Source organism: Orcinus orca, chromosome 19, assembly GCF_937001465.1.
Source record: "Orcinus orca chromosome 19, mOrcOrc1.1, whole genome shotgun sequence".
Lineage (NCBI taxonomy): Eukaryota > Metazoa > Chordata > Mammalia > Artiodactyla > Delphinidae > Orcinus > Orcinus orca.
In genome coordinates, this window is record NC_064577.1 from 8,059,964 (window position 1) to 8,083,884 (window position 23,921).

The 23,921-nt window shown below is 39.6% G+C and overlaps 1 protein-coding gene and 1 non-coding gene across 8 annotated transcripts in view; one reads left to right on the forward strand and one right to left on the reverse strand.

Annotated features, from left to right (window-relative positions):
* Nucleotides 1–23,921, reverse strand: part of SMG6 (SMG6 nonsense mediated mRNA decay factor) — a 238,253-nt gene that overhangs the window by 48,202 nt on the left and 166,130 nt on the right. The gene's annotated exons all lie outside the window — the stretch shown is intronic.
* LOC117200423 (U6 spliceosomal RNA) lies at nucleotides 9,633–9,741 on the forward strand. The gene has a single exon (XR_004482002.1). It is a non-coding gene; the product is annotated as a U6 spliceosomal RNA (small nuclear RNA).

Below are 23,921 nucleotides of genomic sequence, written 5' to 3' on the forward strand. Positions count from 1 at the left end.
CCTCCAAGAACAAAAATCTGGCAGGGGGACAAAGAGAATGATTGAAAAAATATTGGCAAAATGTTGACAACTGTTTAATTTACGTGGTGATTCATTAAACTATTCTCTTTACTTTTCTTGTAGTCTGAAAATTTCAACGGTAAAAGGTAAAAACAAAAAAACCCCAAACAACAAAAACTAACCAAACAAAACCCAGGAACATAGTAGATAAATTGTATTAAAAAACAAATGGCAGGGCTTCCCTGGTGGCGCAGTGGTTGGGAGTCCGCCTGCCGATGCAGGGGACGCGGGTTCGTGCCCCGGTCCGGGAGGATCCCACATGCCGCGGAGCGGCTGGGCCCGTGGGCCATGGCCGCTGGGCCTGCGCGTCCAGAGCCTGTGCTCCACAACGGGAGAGGCCACAGTGGTGAGAGGCCCACATACCGCAAAAAAAAAAAAAAAAAAACAAATGGCATAAAGCAAAAAGAGTAAAAGATACTTAATTCTATAAAAGTGATGTTAATAGGATTCTTAAACAGTGCAAATGTCAAAAAGTACTCTTCAGAGAAAAGATACACAACGTACACACAATGTACACACACTGTAAAAACATTTAATGATAATAGAGTTGAGAGTATACAGTGGTTAATCTGGACCTGCAGCATGTGTTTGAATTACTGGATATATGACCTTAGTTAAAAACCTGAACTTTTTGCGTCTCATTTTTCTTCATCTATAAAATGGGGATAATGACATTACTTACACAGGTAGAGTTGTTGGGAAGATTAAATCCTGGCACATTGTAAACCTTCAATAAATAGCTACTATTATCTAAAATCTCACTGATACCTATACTAACTAGGAAATGGAGAAGTGGTAAGAAAAGGAGGAAGCAGGAAGTCCTACATTTACACACGGGGGTGCGTGGCGGAAACTGCTACTTGTTTCCCATTATCTGCTCTCCTTCTCTTCCTCTGTAATAAAACTCTTGATTTTTAGCTGTGCATATGGTCTACCTAGAATAAAAATATTTCCCAGTCTACACTGCAGCTAGGTTTGGCCACGTGACTCAGTTCTGGCCAATAGAATATAGGCAGTAATGTGCATGAACTCCCAGGAAAGGCCCTTAAAAGAAAAAGACATCTCTTTTTTTTTTAACTGCCTTCCTTCTTTAACTGTTTCTACTTCGCACAGGCTTGCATACAGATAAGGTGGCTGGCATTCCAATAGCCATCTTAGACTATGAGGGGTCCTTGGAAATGAAAACCATGTATAGCAGAGCAACAAAATAGAAAGAAACTTGGTCCATGACACCACGGAGCGCCAAACCAGAAAACCTCTGGTTTTGAGAGGGAAATGTATTTCTATCTTATTTAAGTTACTGTTATTTGGGGATTTTCTGCATCTTACAGCTGAACATAATCCTAACTAAAATGAGAGACAGTTCTATCCTATTTAATTGTTCTACTTGATAAGTAGAGAAAAAGAACTTAAGCTATTTTATTTTAAAAATCAGAGATAAACAAGTGGAATTAAAATGCCGTGAGCATAGTGGTGTTGGTTGCACAACACTGTGAATGTTCTAAATGCCACTGAATTCTTCACTTTAAATGGTTAATTTTTATGTTATATAAATTCATATAATTTCATCTCAATAAATTAAATCTTTAAAAATACCCCAAAGTAGGGCTTCCCTGGTGGCGCAGTGGTTGAGAGTCCGCCTGCTGATGCAGGGGACACGGGTTCGTGCCCCAGTCGGGGAAGATCCCACATGCCACGGAGCGGCTGGGCCCGTGAGCCATGGCTGCTGAGCCTGCGCGTCCAGAGCCTGTGCTCCGCAACGGGAGAGGCCACAACAGTGAGAGGCCCGCGTACCGCAAAAAAACAAAAAACCCCCAAAAACCCCAAAGTAGAAATTAGTAACAAAAGTTTAAGAAATCCAACTATAAAAACAAAACTCCCAAATAACTTTAGAATCAAAGAGAAAAAAATCAAAATGACAATTAAAGACTACTTAGAAAATGGTCATTAGAACAGTACACATCTCAATGAATTAGAATGTGGCCAAAGTATTAGTAATCTCATATTCAAAGCCATAAAGCTTTTAAGTAAACTAATAAGAAACAAATGAACACAGAAGATCCAACACAAGTAGGAGAACAAAACCAGTCTAAGAAAAATAAGAGGAAGAAAATAAAGATACAAATAAAAATTAATGAATTAAAGACAATAAATATAAGCTAGTTTTTATAAACTAAGAAACACATACTGCTAACAAATTTAAGAAAAAAATCAAAGAACACAGAAATTAAATTAGAAATGGAAAGCGGATTTATAACAAATCCTTAATTTTTAATTAGTGAAGAGATATCAAAAATGTGAAGGGACTTCCCTGGTCGTCCAGTGGTTAAGAATCCACCTTCCAACGCAGGGAACATGGGTTCGATCCCTGGTCGGGGAACTAAGATCCCACATGCTGCGGGGCAACTAAGCCCACATGTTGCAACAGAGGCCACACGCTGCAATGAAAGATCCTGCGTGCTGCAACTAAGAGCCAACGCAGCCCCCAAAATAAATAAATAAATAAATAAATAAAAATATTTTTTTAAAATGTGAAGATTTTAGAGAAATGGATGATTTTCTGGATAATGTCAGTCAACAAAATTGACACAAGAAGTGATAAAAATGTTCCATATCCTCATTGTGGTGATATTTACACTACTGTATACTTTTGTCAAAACTCATCTAACTGAACACTTAAAATTGTTGAACTATTTATTATATGTATTTATGTTATATCTCAATAATCCTGCCTAAAAATTGATGCAAGAACTAAGAAATCTTAAAAAACACATAACAAAGAAACAGAAACAGGAAGTGTCAAAGGTTTTCTTTCCAAAACTATTAGAGGCTGAGATGACTTTATAGGTAAGTTCCTTCAGTTCATTTACCTATTCAGCCAATAATATTTGTTAATGGTATGGGGAGGGATCCATTCTCCAGGCACTGTTCTAAACACTGGGGAGTAATACAGTAAATAAAATCACAGTTTTTACATTCTAGTGGGGGACAATAAATAGGCAAAGCAAAAACAAAACAAAAACCAATTGTCAGGTAGGTGATGGTAAGTGTTAAGAAGAAAAATAAAGTCCAGTGAGGGGACAGAGAGTGCCTGGGGTAGACTGTTCATTTCTATAGATTACTGGTAAAGAACTTTCTGATAAGGCTGGCTCATGAACAGGAATCTGAAGGACATTAGGAAGTAAACTATGCAGGGGGGTAACAGCAGAACAGAAGTGCAAAGGCCCAGAGGCATGAGTTGTTTGGCATGATTAAAGAATGAGCAGGCCAGTTTGACCAGTGAAGAATAAGTGAATAGGAGAGTGGCAGGAGATGAGGTCAGAAAGGATGTAAGCCTTGGTAAGGGCTTGAAATCTTTTATGAGTGAGATAGGAATCCTCTGAAGGGGCTTGGCAGTGGGTGTTAACCAATCCAGCTTACCTCTTAAAAGATCACACTGGCTGCTGTGTTGAGACTACACTGAAGGGGGACAAAGATCACAACATGCCTATAGTAATAGTTTAAGCAAGAGAAGGTAACATTTTGGATAAGGGTGGTACTACTAGAAATGGTTAAATGGCTGGATTCTGTACAGATTACAAAGGTAGAGTGAAAGGACGACCGCTGAGAGGCTGAAGGTAGAGTATGAGAGAGAGAGTCAAGAACGACTCTTTAAGTAATACACACTATATACTTGCCAGGTCACAGAAAAAGAAAAGCTGCTTCCCATTTCTTTGTATGAAGTCAGTACACCCAAATACTCTAACACTCAAAGAAAAAACAGCAGAGACAGAAAAGAGAGGCCAGGCCCACTATGGAAATGGATGTAAATATCCTAGGTAAAACCACAGCAAATCAAATGTAGCAGACCATTAAAATACAACCCAAGGGCTTCCCTGGTGGCGCAGTGGTTGAGAGTCCACCTGCCGATGCAGGGGACACGGGTTCGTGCCCCGGTCCGGGAAGATCCCACATGCCGTGGAGCGGCTGGGCCCACGCGTCCGGAGCCTGTGCTCCGCAACAGGAGAGGCCACAACAGTGAGAGGCCCGCATGCAGCAAAAATAAATAAATAAATAAAAAATTATATATATATATATATATATATATATATATAACCCAAATAGTGTTCATCCCAGTAAGAAAATGACAAGTCAAGTTTAGAAAACATTAATTTAACACATCACATATAAAGAAGATGTGAAAAAAACTATAAGAAACACAAATACATGGAGGCTAAACAGTGCACTACTAAATACCCAACAGATCACTGAAGAAATCAAAGAAGAAATTAAAAAATACATAGAAACAAATGACAATAAAAACACAACGACCCAAAACCTATGGGACGCAGCAAAAGCAGTTCTTAGAGGGAAGTTTATAGCAATTCAATCTCACCTCAAGAAACAAGAAAAATCTCAAATAAACAATCAAACCCTACACCTAAAGCAACTAGAGAGAGAAAAACAAGGAAAACCCAAAGTCAGTAGAAGGAAAGAAATCATAAAGATCAGAGCAGAAATAAATGAAACAGAAATGAAGAAAACAATAGCAAAGATCAATAAAACTAAAAGCTGGTTCTTTGAGAAGATAAACAAAATTGATAAACCCTTAGCTAGACTCATCAAGAACAAAAGGCAGATGACGCACAGAAATAAAATTAGAAGTGAAAAAGGAGAAATCACAACTGACACTGCAGAAATACAAAGGATTATAAGAGACTACTACAAACAACTATATGCCAATAAAATGGACAACCATGAAGAAATGGACAAATTCTTGGAAAGGTACAATTTTCCAAGACTGAACCAGGAAGAATTAGAAAATATAAACAGACCTATCACAAGTAATGAAATTGAAACCATAATTAAAAATCTTCCACAAACAGAAGTCCAGGACCAGATGGCTTCACAGGCTAATTCTGTCAAATATTTAGAGAACAGCTAACACCGATCCTTCTCAAACTATTCCAAAAAATTGCAGAGGGAGGAACACTCCCAAATTCATTCTATGAAGCCACCATCACCCTGATACCAAACCCAGAAAAAGATATCACAAAAAAAGAAAATTATAGACCGATAATCACTGATGAACATAGATGCAAAAGTAATGAACAAAATACTAGCAAACAGAATCCAACAGCACATTAAAAAGATCATACACAGGGACTTCCCTGGTGATGTAGTGGTTAAGAATCCGCCTGCCAATGCAGGGGACAGGGGTTCGAGCCCTGGTCTGGGAAGATCCCACATGCCGCGGAGCAACTAAGCCTGTGTGCCACAGCTACTGAGCCTGCGCTCTAGAGCCTGCAAGCCACAACTACTGAGCCCACATGCCACAACTATGAAGCTGCACACCCAGAGCCCATGCTCTGCAACAAGAGAAATGACTGCAATGAGAAGCCCGCACACCACAACAAAGAGTAGCCCCTGCTCTCCACAACTAGAGAAAGCCTGCGCACAGCAACAAAGACCCAACGCAGCCAAAAATAAATAAATTTAAAATAAATAAATAAATTTATTTTTTTAAAAAAGGATCATATACCATTATCAAGTTTGATTTATCCCAGGGATTCAAGGATTCTTCGATATATGCAAATCAATCAATGTGATACACCACATTAACAAATTAAGGAATAAAAACCACATGATCATCTGAATAGATGCAAAAAAGCTTCTGACAAAATTCAACACCCATTTATGATAAAAGCTCTCCAGAAAATGGGCATAGAGGGAACCTACCTCATAATAAAGGCCATATATGACAAACCCATAGCAAGCATCACACTCAATGGTGAAAAACTGAAAACATTTCCACCAAGATCAGGAACAAGACAAGGATGTCCACTCTTGCCACTCTTATTTAACATAGTTTTGGAAGTCCTAGCCACAGCAATCAGAGAAGAAAAAGTAATAAAAGGAATATAAATTGGAAAAGAATAAGTAAAACTGTCACTATTTGTCAATGACATGACACTATACATAGAAAATCCTAAAGATGCCACCAGAAAACTACAAGAACTAATCAATGAATTTGGTAAGGTTGCAGGATATAAAATTAATGCACAGAAATCTCTGGCATTCCTATACATCAACAATGAAAAATCAGAAAGAGAAATTAAGGAAACAATCCCATTTACCACTGCAACAAAACGAATAAAATACCTAGGGATAAACCTGCCTAAGGAGGTGAAAGACTTGTACTCAGAAAACTATAAAACACTGATGAAAGAAATCAAAGATGACATAAACAGATGGAAAAATACACCATGTTCTTGGATTGGAAGAATCAACATTGTGAAAATGACTATACTACCTGAAGCTATCTACAGATTCAATGCAATCCCTATCAAACTACCAATGGCATCCTTCACAGAATTAGAACAAAAAAATCTTACAATTCGTATGGAAACACAAAAGACCTTGAATAGCCAAAGCAAACTTGAGAAAGAAAAACGGAGTTGGAGGAATCAGGCTCCCTCACTTCAAACTATACCACAAAGCTACAGTAATCAAGACAGTATGGTACTGGCACAAAAACAGAAATACAGATCAGTGGTACAGCACAGAAAGCCCAGAGATAAACCCACGCACATATGGTCACCTAATTTACAACAAAGAAGGCAAGAACATACAATGGAGAAAAGACAGCCTCTTTAATAAGTGGTGCTGGGAAAACTGGACAGCTACATGTAAAAGAATGAAATTAGATTGGTTCCATGTCCTGACTATTGTAAACAGTGCTGCCATGAATATTGTGGTGCATGTCTCTTTCTGAATTATGGTTTTCTCAGGGTATATGCCCAGTAGTTGGATTGCTGGGTCATACGGTAGTTCTACTTTTAGTTTTTTAAGGAACCTCCATACTGTTTTCCATAGTGGTTGTATCAATTTACATTTTCACCAGCAGTGTAGGAAGGTTCCCTTTTCACCACACCCTTTCTAGCATTTATTGTTTCTAGCTTTTTTGATAATGACCATTCTGACCGGCGTGAGGTGATACCCCATTGTAGTTTTGATTTGCATTTCTCTAATAATTAGTGATGTTGAGCATCTTTTCACATGCCTCTTGGCCATGTGTATGATGAAATGTCTATTTCATCATAGAAAAAAATGTCTATTTAGGTCTCCTGTCCATTTTTTAACTGGACTGTTTTTTTGATATTGAGCTCCATGAGCTGTTTGTATATTTTGGAGATTAACCCTTTGTCTGTTGTTTCATTTGCAAATATTTTCTCCCATTCTGAGGGTTGTCTCTTTGTCTTGTTTATGGTTTCCTTTGCTGTGCAAAAGCTTTTAAGTTTAATTAAGTTCCACTTGTTTATTTTTGTTTTTATTTCTATTACTCTAGGAGGTGGGTCAAAAAAGATTTTGCTGTGCTTTATGTCAGAGTGTTTTTCCTATGTTTTCCTCTACATGTTTTATAGCGTCTGGTCTTACACTTAAGTCTTTAATCCATTTGGAGTTTACTTTTGTGTACGGTGTTAGGTAGTGTTCTAATTTCACTCTTTTACCACAATGTTCATTGCAGCACTATTTACAATGCCAGGACATGGAACCAACCTAAATGTCCATCGATGGATGAATGGATAAAGAAGATGTGGTACATATATACAGTGAAGTATTACTCAGCCATAAAAGGAAACAAAACTGCGTTATTTGTAGTGAGGTGGATGGACTCAGAGTCTGTCATACAGAGTGAAGTAAGTCAGAAAGAGAAAAACAAATACCATATGCTAACACATATATATGGAATCTAACAACAAAAAAAAGAAATGGTACTGATGAACCTAGTTGCAGGGCAGGAATAAAGAGACAGACATAGAGAATGGACTTGAGGACATGGGGTGGGAGGGCAAAGCTGGGGTGAAGTAAGAGTAGCATCAACATACATACACTAGTGAATATAAAATAGTTGGCTGGTGGGAAGCAGCAGCATAGCACAGGGAGATTGGCTCAGTGCTTTGCAATGACCTAGAGGGGTGGGATAGGGAGAGTGGGAGGGAGGCTCAAGATGGAGGGGATGTGGGGACATGTGCATGCATATGGCTGATTTGCTTTGTTGTGCAACAGAAACTAACACAGTATTATGAAGTAATTGTACTCCAATAAAGATCTGTTAAAAATAAGTAAATAAATAAAGAAGATGGGTACATATATATACAATGGAATACTACTCAGCCATAAAAAAGGATGAAATAATGCCATTTGCAGCAACATGGATGCAACTAGAGATTATCATACTAAGTTAAGTAAGTCAGAAAGAGAAACACAAGTACCATTTGATATCACTTGTATGTGGAATCTCAAATATGACACAAATGAACCTATTTATAAAATAGAAACAGAATCAGGGACATAGAGAATAGACTGGTGGTTGCCAAGGGGGAGGGAGGTGGGAGAGGGTACGAGTGGTAGTTTGGGATTAGCAAATGCAAACTGGTGTATATAGAATGGATAAACAAAAAAGTCCTACTGTATAGCACACTGAACTATATAGAAACCATAACGGAAAAGAATATCAAGAAGAATGTATATATATGTATAACTGAGTCACTGTGCTATATAGCAGTAATTAACACAACACTGTAATTCAACTATACTATACTTCAATAAAAAATAAAAAGAAAGAAAAAACACATCACATGAATTAATGAAAGAAATAAGTGATTGGCTAAAAAAAGAATCAATAAGAGAATTTGATGTGATAGCTGAATATAAATGTTAGCTTTTCCCAAGTACTACGTAGAAGGTGGAATGGAAAAAATTCCATTCATTATAGCAAGAAAATCAATGAAAAAACGTGGAGACATAAAAGAACTGATATCCAGAGACTACTTTGACCTAATAAGAAAACTTATAACAATGTAAAATTTTCTTCAAAGATATTTTTATTTCTAAAATTGTTATTTATGTATTTATTATTTATTTACTTTGGATGCACTGGCTTTTTTAAAAATAAATTTATTTTATTTTTGGCTGCGTTGGGTCTTCGTTGCTGCACGCGGGCTTTCTCTAGTTGCAGTGAGCAGGGGCTACTCTTCGTTGAGGTGCGTGGGCTTCTCATTGCGGTGGCTTCTCTTGTTGCACAGCACGGGCTCCAGGCGCGCGGGCTTCAGTAGTTGTGGCACGTGGGCTCAGTAACTGTGGCTTGCGGGCTCTAGAGTGCAGGTTCAGTAGTCGTGGTGCATGGGCTTAGCTGCTCCATGGTATGTGGGATCTTCCCGGACCAGGGCTCAAACCCGTGTCCCTTGCATTGGCAGGCAGATTCTTAACCACTGCGCCACTAGGGAAGTCCCTGCATTGGTTTTTAGTTGCGACATGCGGGATCTTCGCTGCAGCATGTGGGATCTTTTTTTAGTTGTGACATGTGGCCTCTTAGTTGTGGCATGAGGGCTTCTTTAGTTGCGGTATGCGGACTAATTGAGGCATGTGAACTCTTAGTTGCGGCATGCATGCGGGATCTAGTTCCCTGACCAGGGATTGAACCCACGCCCCCTGCACTGGGAGCCCAGAGTCTTACCCACTGGACCACCAGCGAAGCCCCCAAAGATATTTTTAAAGTGAATGCAATTCCAATCAAAATACCATGAGGAGTGCTCGTTTTTGGCAGCACATATAGTGAAAACTGGAACAATGGAGAGAAGATTAGCATGACCCCTGCTCAAGGATGATGTGCAAATTTGTAATATGGTCCATATTTTTACTGTATATTTGTAAGTTGCTAAGAGAGTAAATCTCAAAAGTTCTCATCACAAGAAAAATAAATTTGTAACTGTGTGTGGTAATGGATGTTATCTAGACTTATTGTTGTGATCATTTCACAATATATCCATATATCTAATCATTATATTGTATACCTAAAACTAATATGTTGTATGTTAATTATATCTCAATAAAAAGATACCATGAGGATTTTTTTTTGGGAGGTGGAGTGGGATTTAAAATTATTCTGAAGTTTGCATAAAGCATAACTAGGTGGGCTTCCCTGGTGGCGCAGTGGTTGAGAGTCCGCCTGCCGATGCAGGGGACGCAGGTTCGTGCCCCGGTCCGGGAGGATCCCACATGCTGTGGAGCGGCTGGGCCCATGAGCCATGGCCACTGAGCCTGCGCGTCTGGAGCCTATGCTCCGCAACGGGAGAGGCCACAACAGTGAGAGGCCCGTGTACCACAAAAAAAAAAAAAAAAAAAAAAAAAAAAAAGCATAACTAGGTAGAAAAAGCCAAAGGTATATTGCAATAAAATATGTAAAGGAATGTGTGTAAACTCACATCACTAGTATTAAAACACATTACAAAGCTAGAGTAACTAAAATGACAAAGTTATGTTTCAAGAATAGACAAACAGGGCTTCCCTGGTGGCGCAGTGGTTGAGAGTCCGCCTGCTGACGCAGGGGACATGGGTTCGTGCCCCGGTCCGGGAGGATCCCACATGCCGCGGAGCGGCTGGGCCTGTGAGCCATGGCCGCTGAGCCTGCGCGTCCAGAGCCTGTGCTCTGCAGCGGGAAAGGACACAATGGTGAGAGGCCCGCATACCGCAAAAAAAAAAAAAAAAAAAAAAAAAAGCACTGGAACCTCTTTAAAAAAAAAAAAAAAAAAAAGAATAGACAAACATAAAACAAAAAAAATTCCTAGAAACACATGCTAGGATGCATCTATATCTATCTATACATATAGATTCTAGTATAGTGTATACATATATCTAGTGTATGATGAAGCTTAACTTTTAGTTAAGTAGAAACAGAATAAACTATTCAATAAATGATGCTATTTTATAAACTATTTTGAAAAAATTAAGTTAGATCTCTATCTCACATCATTCAGCAAAATAAATTCAGATAAAAGTTTTAATAATAATTTTTCAAAAAGTAAAATAATGAGAAGAAAATATGATTATTCATTTGGTTTGACGTTAGGAAGACTTTTTAAAACATAAAAACAAAGTTCATAAAGGGAAAACAGAAGATTTGGCTACACAAAATTTTAAATCATTTACATTTGAGAAAGATCCCATAAATAATGGAAGGTAAGTGACAAATAGTATAAAATACTTTGAATATAAATGATTGAAAAGGGTTCCAACCCTTGTTAGGAAGGCCTTTTCAAAAAAAAAACAGTAAGTGAAAAATATTCCAATACAAAACAGGCAAAGGATATGAGAAGGTAACTCCTTAAGAAGACATAAACATGTCAATGCTCAAAAGTACCTGAGAATTTCTCTTTTAAACATTTTCAAAATCAGTTTATTAATTTTAGTGGTAATTCTCCTTATTTCAAAGATCCATGTTATTTTTGACCTTAAAAAGGAATAACTCAACTTGCTCACTGTATTTATTGTTTACTGGAAAAAATGTTTACTATTCTTGACTCCAAGTGTTATTCTGGCTATTTAAATTAAAAAACAAAAGAACAAAAAAACGAACACAACACTGTAAATCAACGATACGCCGATAAAAATTAACATAAAAAAATCAAAGTGAGACTTAAAGTCTGAAGGTTTGCCACCTTTAAGGATATTCAAAAGATTGATTCATGGATTCCAGAAAGCAGAGGTCCCAAAACTCTGGTGGTAGAAATAGCACTAATATACACATGCACAAATTTCTAAATTAGCTGGTGCAGGAGTTCTGCTTCCAATATGACTAAGTAAGCTCCTACTGGATTAAATTTCCTGTGAATAACAATGATAAACTCAGGGTAAAATTATAAAAACAAATACCCAAAGGCACTAGAGAATGAACCAAACTAGGCAGATCTGTGAGGGATACTGACACTCAGAAGAAGGAGCTGGGACAGTTGGTGGCACCATACAGCACAGCTAAAACTCTGCTGAAAAATCCAGTCTTTAATAGCCTGAAGAAACAAAGGACAAAATTCAAGACAATCACAGCTGCTAAAAAGCAAGGGAGGAAATCCCATAAAGGGGGTAGCCAGAGAGAGGAAGCCCCATATTCTGTGTATACACAATACTCAAATTCATTGCTGACTTCTGAATCATGCATGTGTAGATTGAATGTAAAAAACAAACAAACAAACAAAACCCAGACAAACGGAATGGATGTTTGACCTACTGCAGTTTGAGTCCAACCAACTGAAAAGCCTGATACACTAAAGCACCAACCCTCTCTGCAGGAATAAAACAAAATCCACATGACATTTACAATTCCAGGATAAAACCCCAAATTACTCAATATACAAAGAACTAGGAAAATGTGAACTACTCTTTTTTTAAAAATTTTTTTATTGAAGTATACTTGATGTATAACTTATAGGTATACAATATAGTGATTCACAATTTTTAATGGTTATACGCCATTTTATAATTATTATAAAATACTGGCTATATTCCCCCCTTGTTGTACAATATATCCTTGTAGCTTACTTTATACCTAATAGTTCGTACCTCCTACTCTCCTACCCCTATATCGCCCCCCTTCCCTCTCCCCACTGGTAACAATTTGTCTGTTCTCTGTATCTGTGAGTCTGCTGCTTTTTTGTTATATTCACTAGTCTTGTTTGTTTGTTTTTGTTTTTGGCCATGCCACACGGCATGCAGGATCTTATTTCCCCAACCTGGGATCAAACCTGTGCCCCCTGCAGTGGAAGTCCAGAGTCTTAACCATTGGACTGCCAGGGAAATCCTGTTGTAGTTTTTAGCTTCCACATATAAGTGATGTCATACAGTATTTAATGTGACCTATTCTTTTTTTTTTTTTTTTTGCGGTACGCGGGCCTCTCACCGCCGTGGCCTCTCCCGCCACGGAGCACAGGCTCCGGACGCGCAGGCCCAGCGGCCACGGCCCATAGGCCCAGCCGCTCCGCGGCACGCAGGATCCCCCCAGACTGGGGCACGAACCCGCGCCCCCTGCACTGGCAGGCGGACTCTCAACCACTGCGCCACCAGGGAAGCCCAATGTGACCTATTCTTAAGAGAAAAGACAGTAAATGGAGATCACCTCTGAAATGACACAAATGTTAGAATTAACAGCGAGATTATGGAAAAAGTTACTATAATGATTATGGAAAAAGTTACTAAAACTATGGAAAAAGTTACTAATATGGAAAAAGTTACACTGAGAAAAAGGAAAATGACTGAAATAAATGAAAAGATAGGAAATCTCAGCAGAGAAACAGAAACTATGAAAAAGAACCAAATGAAAAGTCTAGGACTGAAAAAACAAAAACAAAACAAAACCAGAAGCAAAACAAAACAAACCCAATAATCTAATATCTGAAGTAAGAAAGTCACTGGATGTGCTTAAAAGGAAATGGAGGGGCTTCCCTCGTGGTGCAGTGGTTAAGAATTCTCCTGCCAACGCAGGGGACATGGGTTTGAGCCCTGGTCTGGGAAGATCCCACATGCCGCAGAGCAACTAAGCCCGTGCGCCACAGCTACTGAGCCTGCGCTCTAGAGCCTGAGAGCCACAACTACTGAGCCCACGTGCCACAACTACTGAAGTCCACACACCTAGAGCCTGTGCTCCGCAACAAGAGAAGCCACCACAATAAGAAGCCCGTGCGCCACAACAAAGAGTAGCCCCCGCTCGCCACAACTAGAGAAAGCTTGTGCGCAGCAATGAAGACCCAATGCAGCCAAAAAAAGGTTTCAAAAAGAAAAAAAAAGGAAATGGAGATGACAAAGAAGTGAGTAAATCTGAAGTCAGAATAGAAATCATCCAATCTAAACAAGAGGAAAAAAAGAAAAGTTAATAAAGCCCCTGATTTGGGTGACAATAGGCCTAACATACATGTAATTGAATCCCAGAAGGAGAAGGGACTGGAGCAGAAAAAATTAACTTCAGTAATAATGTCTGAAAGTCCCCCAAATTTGGTGAAAGACAATCTGTAGATTCAAGAGCACAGTGAACCCCAAGCAGGCTAAATACAAAGAAAATCATGCCTAGAATATCATAGTCAAACTACTGAATACCAGATTATAGAGAAAATATAGAAAGCAGCCAGAGAAAAACAACCCATCACATATACAGAACAACAGTTTGAACAAGGGCTGATTGATGTCTTATCAGAAACTATACAGGCCATAAGACAATGGATGAACATATTTAAAGTACTGAAAATTTTCTACATCCAGTGAAGAGATCTTTAAAGAAGGAAGTGAAATAGAGACATTTTCTGATAAAAGAATACTAAGGGAATTTTAGCAGATATGCCTTACAAGAAAAGCCAAAAGCTCTTCAAGCCAGAGGAAAACAATACCACTTGTATACTTGGCTCTTCACAAAGAAATGGTAAATACCTGGGTAAATACGAACAACAATTTTTCTACCCTTTTAAATTAAAAAAGATACATAGATTTGTTTAATGCAAAATTATAACATTTTACAAACTGGATATCCCCATTCCAATGAATGAGGCTGGTTCCTTACCTAACATCATACATAAAAATTAGCTCAAAATGGGTCAAAGATCTAAACTTATGAGCTATAAAACTATAAACTCTTAAACTATAAAACTCTTAGAATAAAACAGGAGAAAATCTTTATGACATTGGATTTTGTAATGATTTCCTGCATATGACACCAAAAGCACATTCAACAAAAGAAAAAATAGATTAAATGGTAAATTTTATTATCTATCTATCTATCTATCTACCTATCTATTATATATATCCAGCAGCTTGCAGGATCTTAGTTCTCTGACCAGGGACTGAACCTGGGCCCCCAGCAGTGAAAGCATGGAGTCCCAACCACTGGACCGCCACAGAATTCCCAATGTTACATATATTTTACCACAGATACACAAACAACACCTTATCAACACAAGGATTTAGCATTATTTCAAATGTTTGCTAATATTAAGTTAGTAGAAATAAAATTTGCATGTCTTTGAAGTAAAAATCCAAAGACCAAAAACAACCCCATAACACTGTCATGTGGAGTTTATAATGTATACAGTATATTATATACATACGTATGTTATAGTATATGGTATACACCATATAACAACTATAATAATAAAAGAGCAATGGGTAACTGGAACTGTATGGTTGCAAGATTTCTACATTTTATGTGAAGTGGTACAATAGCAACTCTAAGTAGTCTGAAAAGTTAAGGATGTATTAAATATACTATAATCTACAGAGCCACCACTAAAAAACTGCAAACAAATAGTTAAAATGCCAATAAATAATTTAAAATGGAATTCTAAAAGAAAAATCATATAATCTAAAAGAAGTCAGGAAAGTAGGTGCAAAAGGAAGATACAAAATGGAGGAAAAGAAAAAAAGAAGGAACAAAAAATCAGAAGGGACAAAACAGAAAACAACTAACAAAACTGCAAACCTAAATTCAACCACAGGGATAATTACATTAACTGTTAATAAACTAAATACTTCACTTGAGAGGAGGAGATTGTCAGTATGGATTGAAAAGTAAGACCCAGCTACATGCTGTCAATAAGAGACACATTTTACATATAAAGATACAGACTGGTTAGATGGGAAAAGATACACCATGCGAATAATAAACAAAAGAAGACTGGAGGGACTTTCCTGGTGGTGCAGTGGATAAGACTCTGCACTCCCAATGCAGGGGGCCTGGGTCTGATCCCTGGTCAGGGAACTAGATCTCACATGCATGCTGCAACTAAGAGTTCGCATGCCACAACTAAGGAGCCCGCCTGCCGCAACTAAGGAGCCCATGTGCTGCAACTAAGGAACCGGCAAGCCACAACTAAGGAGCCTGCGAGCCTGAACTAAGGAGCCTGCTTTCTGCAACTAAGACCCGGTGCAACCAAATACTTTTTAAAAAATGATTGAAAGAAGACTGGGGTGGGTATATTAATATCAGAAAGGAATTAATTTCAAGGCAAAGTATTATCAGAGATGAAAGAGGGGCATTTCACAATGATAAGATGGTCAATTCATCAGGAAGATATAACAGTCATAACGGTGTATGTGCCTAGTAAGAGACCTGCAAAATACAGGAAACAAAAACTGACAGAGTTAAAGGGAAGAACAGAAAATCCACAATCATATTTGGAGATTTTAACATTCCCCTCTCAGAAATTTTTAAATTAATTAATTAATTAATGGCTGCATTGGGTCTTTATTGTGGCGAGCAGAGGCTACTCTTCGTTGTGGTGAGCAGGCTTCTCATTGCAGTGGCTTTTCCTGTTGCGGAGCATGAGCTCTAGATGCGTGGGCTTCAATAGTCGCAGCACGCAGGCCCTAGAGGGCGTGGGCTTCAGTAGTTGTGGTGTCTGGGCTCAGCAGTTGAGGCGGGTGGGCTCAGTAGTTGTGGCTCGCGGGCTCTAGAGCACAGGCTCAGTAGTTGTGGTGCACAGGCTTAGTTGCTCCACGGCATGTGGGATCTTCCTGGACCAGGGATCAAACCCATATCCCCTGCATTGGCAGGCAGATTCTTAACCACTGCGCCACCAGGGAAGTACCTCCTCTCAAAAATTAATAGAGCACCTAGACAAAATATTAGTAAAGACATAGAGGATCTCAACACGATCAACCACTTCAACCTAATTGATATTTATAAAACACTATGGCCAACATACAGAATACATTCTTTCCATTGTACATAGTTATGGTCTTCAACATAGATACGTGCTAAGCCATAAAACAAGTCTCAATCAATTTTAAAAGGACTGAAATAATGCCAAGTATGCTCTCTGATCACAATGGAATTAAATTAGGAATCAGTAACAATAAGATATCCAGGAAACCCCCAAATATTTGGAAATTAAACCACACAGTCTAAATAATCCATATGTCACTACATACAGATCCTACAGACATCAAAATAATAGCAAGACATTATTATGAACCATTTTATGCCAACAAGTTTGCCAACTTAGATTTAACACCAGTATTGGTGGCACAGTGGTTAAGAATCCACCTGCCAATGCAGGGGACAAGGGTTCAAGCCCTGGTCCAGGAAGATCCCACATGCCACGGAGCAACTAAGCCTGTGCGCTGCAACTACTGAGCCTGTACTCTGGAGCCCGTGAGCCACAACTACTGAGCCTGTGCACCACAACTACTGAAGCCTGTGCGCCTAGAGAGCCCGTGCTCCGCAACAAGAGAAGCCACCGCAATGAGAAGCCCGTGTACCACAACGAAGAGTAGCCCCTGCTTGCTGCAACTAGAGAAAGCCCGCGCACAGCAATGAAGACCCAACACAGCCAAAAATAAATAAATAAATAAATTTATTAAAAAAAAAGAAACCCACCAATATTACACAAACTCTTTTGGAAAATGGGGGAGAAAGAGGAGATTAAACTTCCCAAGCCATTCAATGAGGTCAGCATAACTCTAATTCCAAAACCTGACAAGATATAACAACATAAATATTCCTCATGAACACAGACAAACATCCTTACCAAAGTATTGGCAAATCCAATACAGCAAATAGGGTTTATTCAACTAATGCAATGTTGTTTAAACATTTAAAAATCAATCAGTGACTCATAAAACTTAACAATAAGAAAACAAACAACCAAATTAAAAAATGGGCAAAAAATCTGGATAGCTCAATGAACTAAATATACAGATGGCAAACATATGAAAAGATGCTCAACATCATAAATCATTAAAAAATTGCAAATTAAAACAATAACGAGCTACCAGTACACACCTATTAGAATGGCTAAAATCTAAAATACGGACACCACCAAATGCTGGTGAGGCTGTGAAGCAACAGGAACTTCCATTCATTGCTGGCAGGATGCAAAATGGTACAGCTATATTGAAGGCAGCTGGGCAGTGTCTTACAAAGCTACATATAGTCTTACCATATGATCTAGCAATTGTAGTTCTTCGTATCTACCTAAATGAGGTGAAAACTTACCTCCATATAAAAATGTTTATAGTGGCTTTATTCATAATTGCCAAAACTTGTAAGCAACCGAGATGTTCGGTAGGTGAATGGATAAACAACCTGTGGTATATCCATACCATGAATATTATTCAGGAATAAAAATAAGTATCATTATTTCATGCCATGGAATATTATTCAGGAATAAAAAGAAATGAGTTATCACGCCATAAAAACAACCTTAAATGTATAGTTAAGTGAAAGAAGACAATCTGAAAAGGCTAAATGTGATTCCAAAGCTTGTATGCGTCTAGCTGTATGACACTCTAGAAAAGGCAAAACTATAGAGACAGAAATAAGACCAGTGGTTGCCAGGGGCTAGAAGATCGAGGGAGGAAAGAACAGGTGGAGCACAGAGAATCTTTAGTATCAGACAGGGTATCTTGTGTCTGATACTATAATGGTAGGTACGTGTCATTAAATATTGTCAAAACCCACAGAATGTACAACACAAAGAGTAAACCCTAGTGTAAGTAATGTAAATAATGTAAACCCTAATGGACTGTAGTTAATAATAATGTACCAATATTTGCTCATCAGTTGTAACAAACGGGCTACACTAATACAAAATGCTAATAATAGGAGAAACTGCTGTGGGGAGGGGTGGCGGGGGAGAGCTTGGGTTTTCAAGCTCTCATAAAGTAATAGCCATAAAACAAAAACATGATAAATTAGATTGCATCAAAATTAAAAACTTCTGTTCAGCAAGACACTGTTAGGAAAACAAACAGGCAAGCCATGTACTGAGTGAAAACATTCACAAAACATATATATTTGACAAAGTACTTGTATCCAGAATACATAAAGAAATCTTATAACTCAATAACAAGAAAACAAACAACTCAAAGAAAACGGGCAACAGATCTAAAACAGACCCTTCACAAAGAAGATATACAGATGGCCAGTAAGGACATGAAAAACTATGTAAATTCTATATTAGTCATCAGGGAAATGCAAATTAAAACCCAAAATGATGTACCGCCCTCCTCCCCCAAATGAGGACGTGGAGCAACTGGAACTCTCGTACATTGTTGGAGTGTGTAACATGGTGCAATCACCTTTGGAAAAAGGTCTCGCAGTCTCCAATAAAAAGCATCCATATATCCTATGACTCAGCAATTCCAATCCTAGGCATTTACTCAAGAGAAAACACATGTCCACAAAAAGGTTTGTGTACAACTATTCATAGCAACTTTATATGCATAATAGCACGAAACTGGAAATAGTCATCAATCCATCAATCAGAGAATGGGTAACAGTGATATATTCATAAAATGGAAAACTACTCAGCAACGAAAAGGAATAAACTGCTGATAAATGTAACAACATGGAGGAATGTCAAAAACCTTATACTGAATGAAAGAAGCCTTACTCAAAAAAGTATACGCTGTATGATTCCATTTTTATGAAGTTCTGAAAAAGGCAAATCTCATCGACGGTGGAAAAAAAAATCAAGACAGGGACTGCCTCTGGGGGTAAAGGTGGAGACAGGGGAGAATAATAATAAGACTCTAAATTTTGATAGGTTTTGGGTTACAGAGGTATACGCATTTGCCAGAACCTAGCGAAGGTATACTTACTGTTTGTCCCTATCACTGTATGTAAATTTTACCTCAGAAGAAAAGAGCCATCAACGAATACTGAACTCTAGTTAATGATATATATTCATGCTGAAGGATTTAGAGAAAATGTATTGACGACATAGATCAAAAAGAAACATGATGGATGGAGAGATGGATGGATAGACAGATACATGACAAAGCAAGTATCATAAGATGAGGATGACAGAATCCAGATGCTGAGGATAAGTGAGCTCATTGTAAAATTCTTTCAACTTTGCAGTATAATAAAATGTTGGAAATCAATTATATCACTAGAAAATAAAAAGACAATGTATATTTGGATGCAGTGGACGTGGCTGTTTGGATGAAAAAAAGAGAATCTATCTTTATCCTTGTTGCCTTCACTAAATGTTTGTCTCCGTAGCTATTAAGGAAAACAGGGTGTCAGAATGCTGGTTTCGCCACTTAATAGAAGTCTTCAGCTGCTTGTGTCATAACATTGGCTCTGATATAATTCTTCAGATTTGAAAGACTAGAGATGTTGAAAATGTAGAGGCAGTTTCAATACCCAGAAGGCAGGGCTGGGAACTGAGACTTACACATTTGGCTCTGGCACCCGGTGGGGAGGGGGCAATGACTGAGCTAGGTCAGAGGTGGCCAGTCACAGAGACCCTCGCCAGCTCCAGCAGTTCTCTGTCTGGATGTCGGCCCCACATACTGGCTTAAAACCTCAAGAAACTAGAAGATCTCACCAGTGGGATCAGCCAGAGCAGCTGAAACACGTCCCTGTAAACAATAAATGTTTATCTGGGCAGATAACCTGGCAGATAGCCGCGTCCTGATCTTAGGCAACTTGAAACCCCACAACGGGAGGCTGAGCACAGAGGGGCCCTTTGCCTTTGCCACACGGATAGGAAGGCAGAGATGGAAGGTGGACCTGGCTCCTACTACAAGAGAGGCGGCAGGAAGCCACTCTGCAAGTGCCAGCTTCTCTCCTGGGTGACGGCCAGATTCCCTTAAACACAGAGGGTGGGGACAGAGAAGTCAAGTGAGCCAACACTAAACAGTGCCACCGCACGAAGCTGGCTGTTACACCACAGCCCTGAAGGTATCGAGGGGCTCTGGCGTGTTGGCTGCGGCCACAGGAACCACACTGGCTGAGGGCTTCCCCAGGCCTGGGTGGGAGGCTCATCACTGACTCCGGCCACACACAGGCTCAGTCGCCACCTCGGTCAGTGGCGAACAGCTGCTGAGAGAGGAGGGGCAGACCCAGGGATGCTGTGCTCTGCACAGCAACATCTGACACTTTAGGAGACTCCAGACAAGACTCGTAAGAACCATATGGCTTAGACCTCACGGAGGTACCAGAAGAAAGGGTTGTACAGGGAAAGAGGCAGCTGGAAGAAAGGAATGGAGGTATGCTGATGGCACAGAGAGGCCCTTCACTGACAACTGTCTCTGCAAACAATTTTACTACCAGTTCTGAAAACCCCACGCCCTAACTGAGGGATTAAATCTTGGCACTGGTTATTCCTCCCATTTATATGCCTCTGCCCACACTGCTCTTGGGACGGCAGAGGACAGGGAAGTGGAACTCACAGTTTGCCTAAAGGGAAAGTTCAGCTCTTGTTCAGCGGATTATGGTTGAATTCTCTTTCAGGGAAGAGAATGAGATAGTTTAACAAAGGTTCTTTGCTCTGAAAGAGTACCACGTTAAGCCCAGAAGAACAATAAGGGTGTGGATCTGGGATGGAGCCTGATGGAGAAGTGTAGGAGTGTGTGTGTGTGTGTGTGTGTGTGTGTGTGTGTGTGTGTGTGTGTGTGTGTGTGTGTGTGTGTGTGTGTGTGTGTGTGTGTGTGTGTGTGTGAGAGATAATGTGTTGTTTTTTTTCCCCAGGGGTTGGGGGAGGATGCCAATCCATTCTTTAGACTTCATTCGCACTTATAGCTGCTTTATAATCGTTTCCTGAAAACACAGTAGGAAGAGAGTGGTATTTGCTCACCCCACCCTCCATCTAACACTGCCCCAGCAATCCAACTATGTGCTTTAAACTGAGAAGAGGCCAGTTTTTTGCCTTTGGCAGCACTGAAGGCCAGACATTACCAGCACTCCTGTGAACAGCTCAAGGATCCACCCAAAGAAGACTGCACACACTGAAATCCAAGAGGACTATCATTTCCAGCACAACAACCCAGGGGAGAAAGAGGAGAGCTTAGGAAGCTGGGTGGGACAGTTGGGACACTTCTAAGTTCTGACACCAGAACACCCAAGTGGTTAGCATAGGAATTTTGGTAGAGTGGTGATAGATCAATTCTAGTGTGGGAAAGCCCAAATGCTATAATAAAAAAAGTTATCTGTATACAAGGAGAGAGATGAGAATGAGGGTGGGGTGTAGGCTAGAGGGTAGTAAGGTGGAGAAAGCATATTTAGAGAACTGGGTAGCTGCTGAGCTAGTCCAGTTCTGAATACACAGGAGATGTTCCAGCCTCTTTTCAGGAGAGGCTGATGCGGAGTGGTTATGTGCAGGCCAGGACAAACAGGTTCCATTTCTGGTCTAGAAGTTGACTGGAGGGCTCCTCTCCAAGACAGTCGTAATAAAATGTTGATACACAGACACCACAAACCTACTCCTGGCTATCCAAGGCCAAAGGCATCTTCTTCCAGAAGAGCTGTGTGATAGCCTCTAAGCTCTAAGACACCCAATTTTATTTACTGAGTTTTCCTGTTTACTCTGAGAAGATCTGCAGATCTCCCTAGGGAGCCTTTAGAGAGATGCTAAGGAGGGGAGCAGGGAGACCGCTGTGAACAGTACTAAGGACACAACTCTGTTACACCCTAACATTACTTCTTACCTGGCAGGAAAGAGAGAATGGACATGGGAAGGGAGTTCCCTAGTTTGTTCAATTAATTAACTATTTAATTGGTTAGTTCTAGTATTCATCCTTTATTTTTTGTCTCTCATGTGCAGGATTCTCTGGGACTCCTGACCCTCATGGAAAATGGAATTGGAAGTATGACAGTTATGGGCATCTGAAGGCACTTTCTGTTGTTTGTTGTTTTTCCCATGAGAATAGCATCAGAGTGATGAACAAGGTATAAATGCTTTAAAATAATCAATATTTTCATTTAGAAAGGAAATTTCTTTGAAAACAGTTGACCCATTTTCGGTACCACAGTCTCTGTTTATATGAAAATAAGAAGAGGCAGAAGGAGTTCCATTTCTGCCAGAGACAGTCTGTCTTTTGCTAATTTTTTGAAAGCAATAGGTTCTCTCTCTCTATATGTATGTATGTATGTATGTATTTATTTATGGCTGCCTTGGGTCTTCGTTGTTGCGTGGGCTTTCTCTAGTTGCAGCAAGCGGGGGCTACTCTTCCTTGTGGTGCACGGGCTTCTCGTTGCAGTGGCTTCTCTTGTTGTGGAACACGGGCTCTAGGCGCATGGGCTTCAGCAGTTGTGGCACGCAGGCTCAGTAGTTGTGGTGCGTGGCCTTTAGGGCACGCAGGCTTCAGTAGTTGTGGTGTGCGGGCTCTAGAGCGCAGGCTCAGTAGCTGTGGTGCACGGGCTTAGTTGCTCTGCGGCACGTGGGATCTTCCCAGACCAGGGCTCGAACCCGTGTCCCCTGCATTGGCAGGCGGATTCTTAACCACTGCACCAGCAGGGAAGTCCAGCAATAGGTTCTTTTTAAGTTCTGGAGCAAACTAGACACTTCCAAAAGGAAAACAGAGAAGGAGATAGGATCTGATGCTGCACGACTTGTCGCTGTCTCATATCCCAGAGAGAGAGAGAGAGAGAGAGAGAGAGAGAGAGACAGAGAGAGAGACAGAGACAGAGAAAGCGTGTGCCTAGAGGGACCTACCCCCTCCTGGAGGCAGGCCTCTCTAGGCATGCTTTCCATATGTGCAGTCATCCTGAGCCCAAAGATGATTCAGGTACTACAAGGCCTCTGCAGGTGTCACCATTGCCCAATGTTTTAGAAAGGAAAGAAAATCTGGGAAAAGAATCTAAAAAGTAGTGGATACATGTATATGTGTAACTGATTCACTTTGCTGTACAGCAGAAGCTAACACAACATTGTAAATCAACTACACTCCAATAAAAGTTAATTTAAAAAAAAAGAAGAAAATCTGAGGATGATTCTCTAGGGCTGTGCTGTCTAATACAACAGCCATTAACCACATGTGGCTATTTAAACTTAAATTTAAATTAACTAAAATTAAATACAATTAAAAATTTAGTTCCAATAAATAGAAAGACATCCAGGTTCATGGGCTGGAAAACTTAATATTGTTAAGATGACAGTACTACTCAAAGTGATCTTCAGATTCAGTGCAATCCCCATCAAAATCCCAATGGCATTTTTTGCAGGAACAGAAAAACAGATCCTAAAATTCGTATGGACTCTCAAAATAGCCAAAACAATTTTGAAAAAGAACAAAAATTGGAAGACTCACATTTCCCAGTTTCAAAACTTACT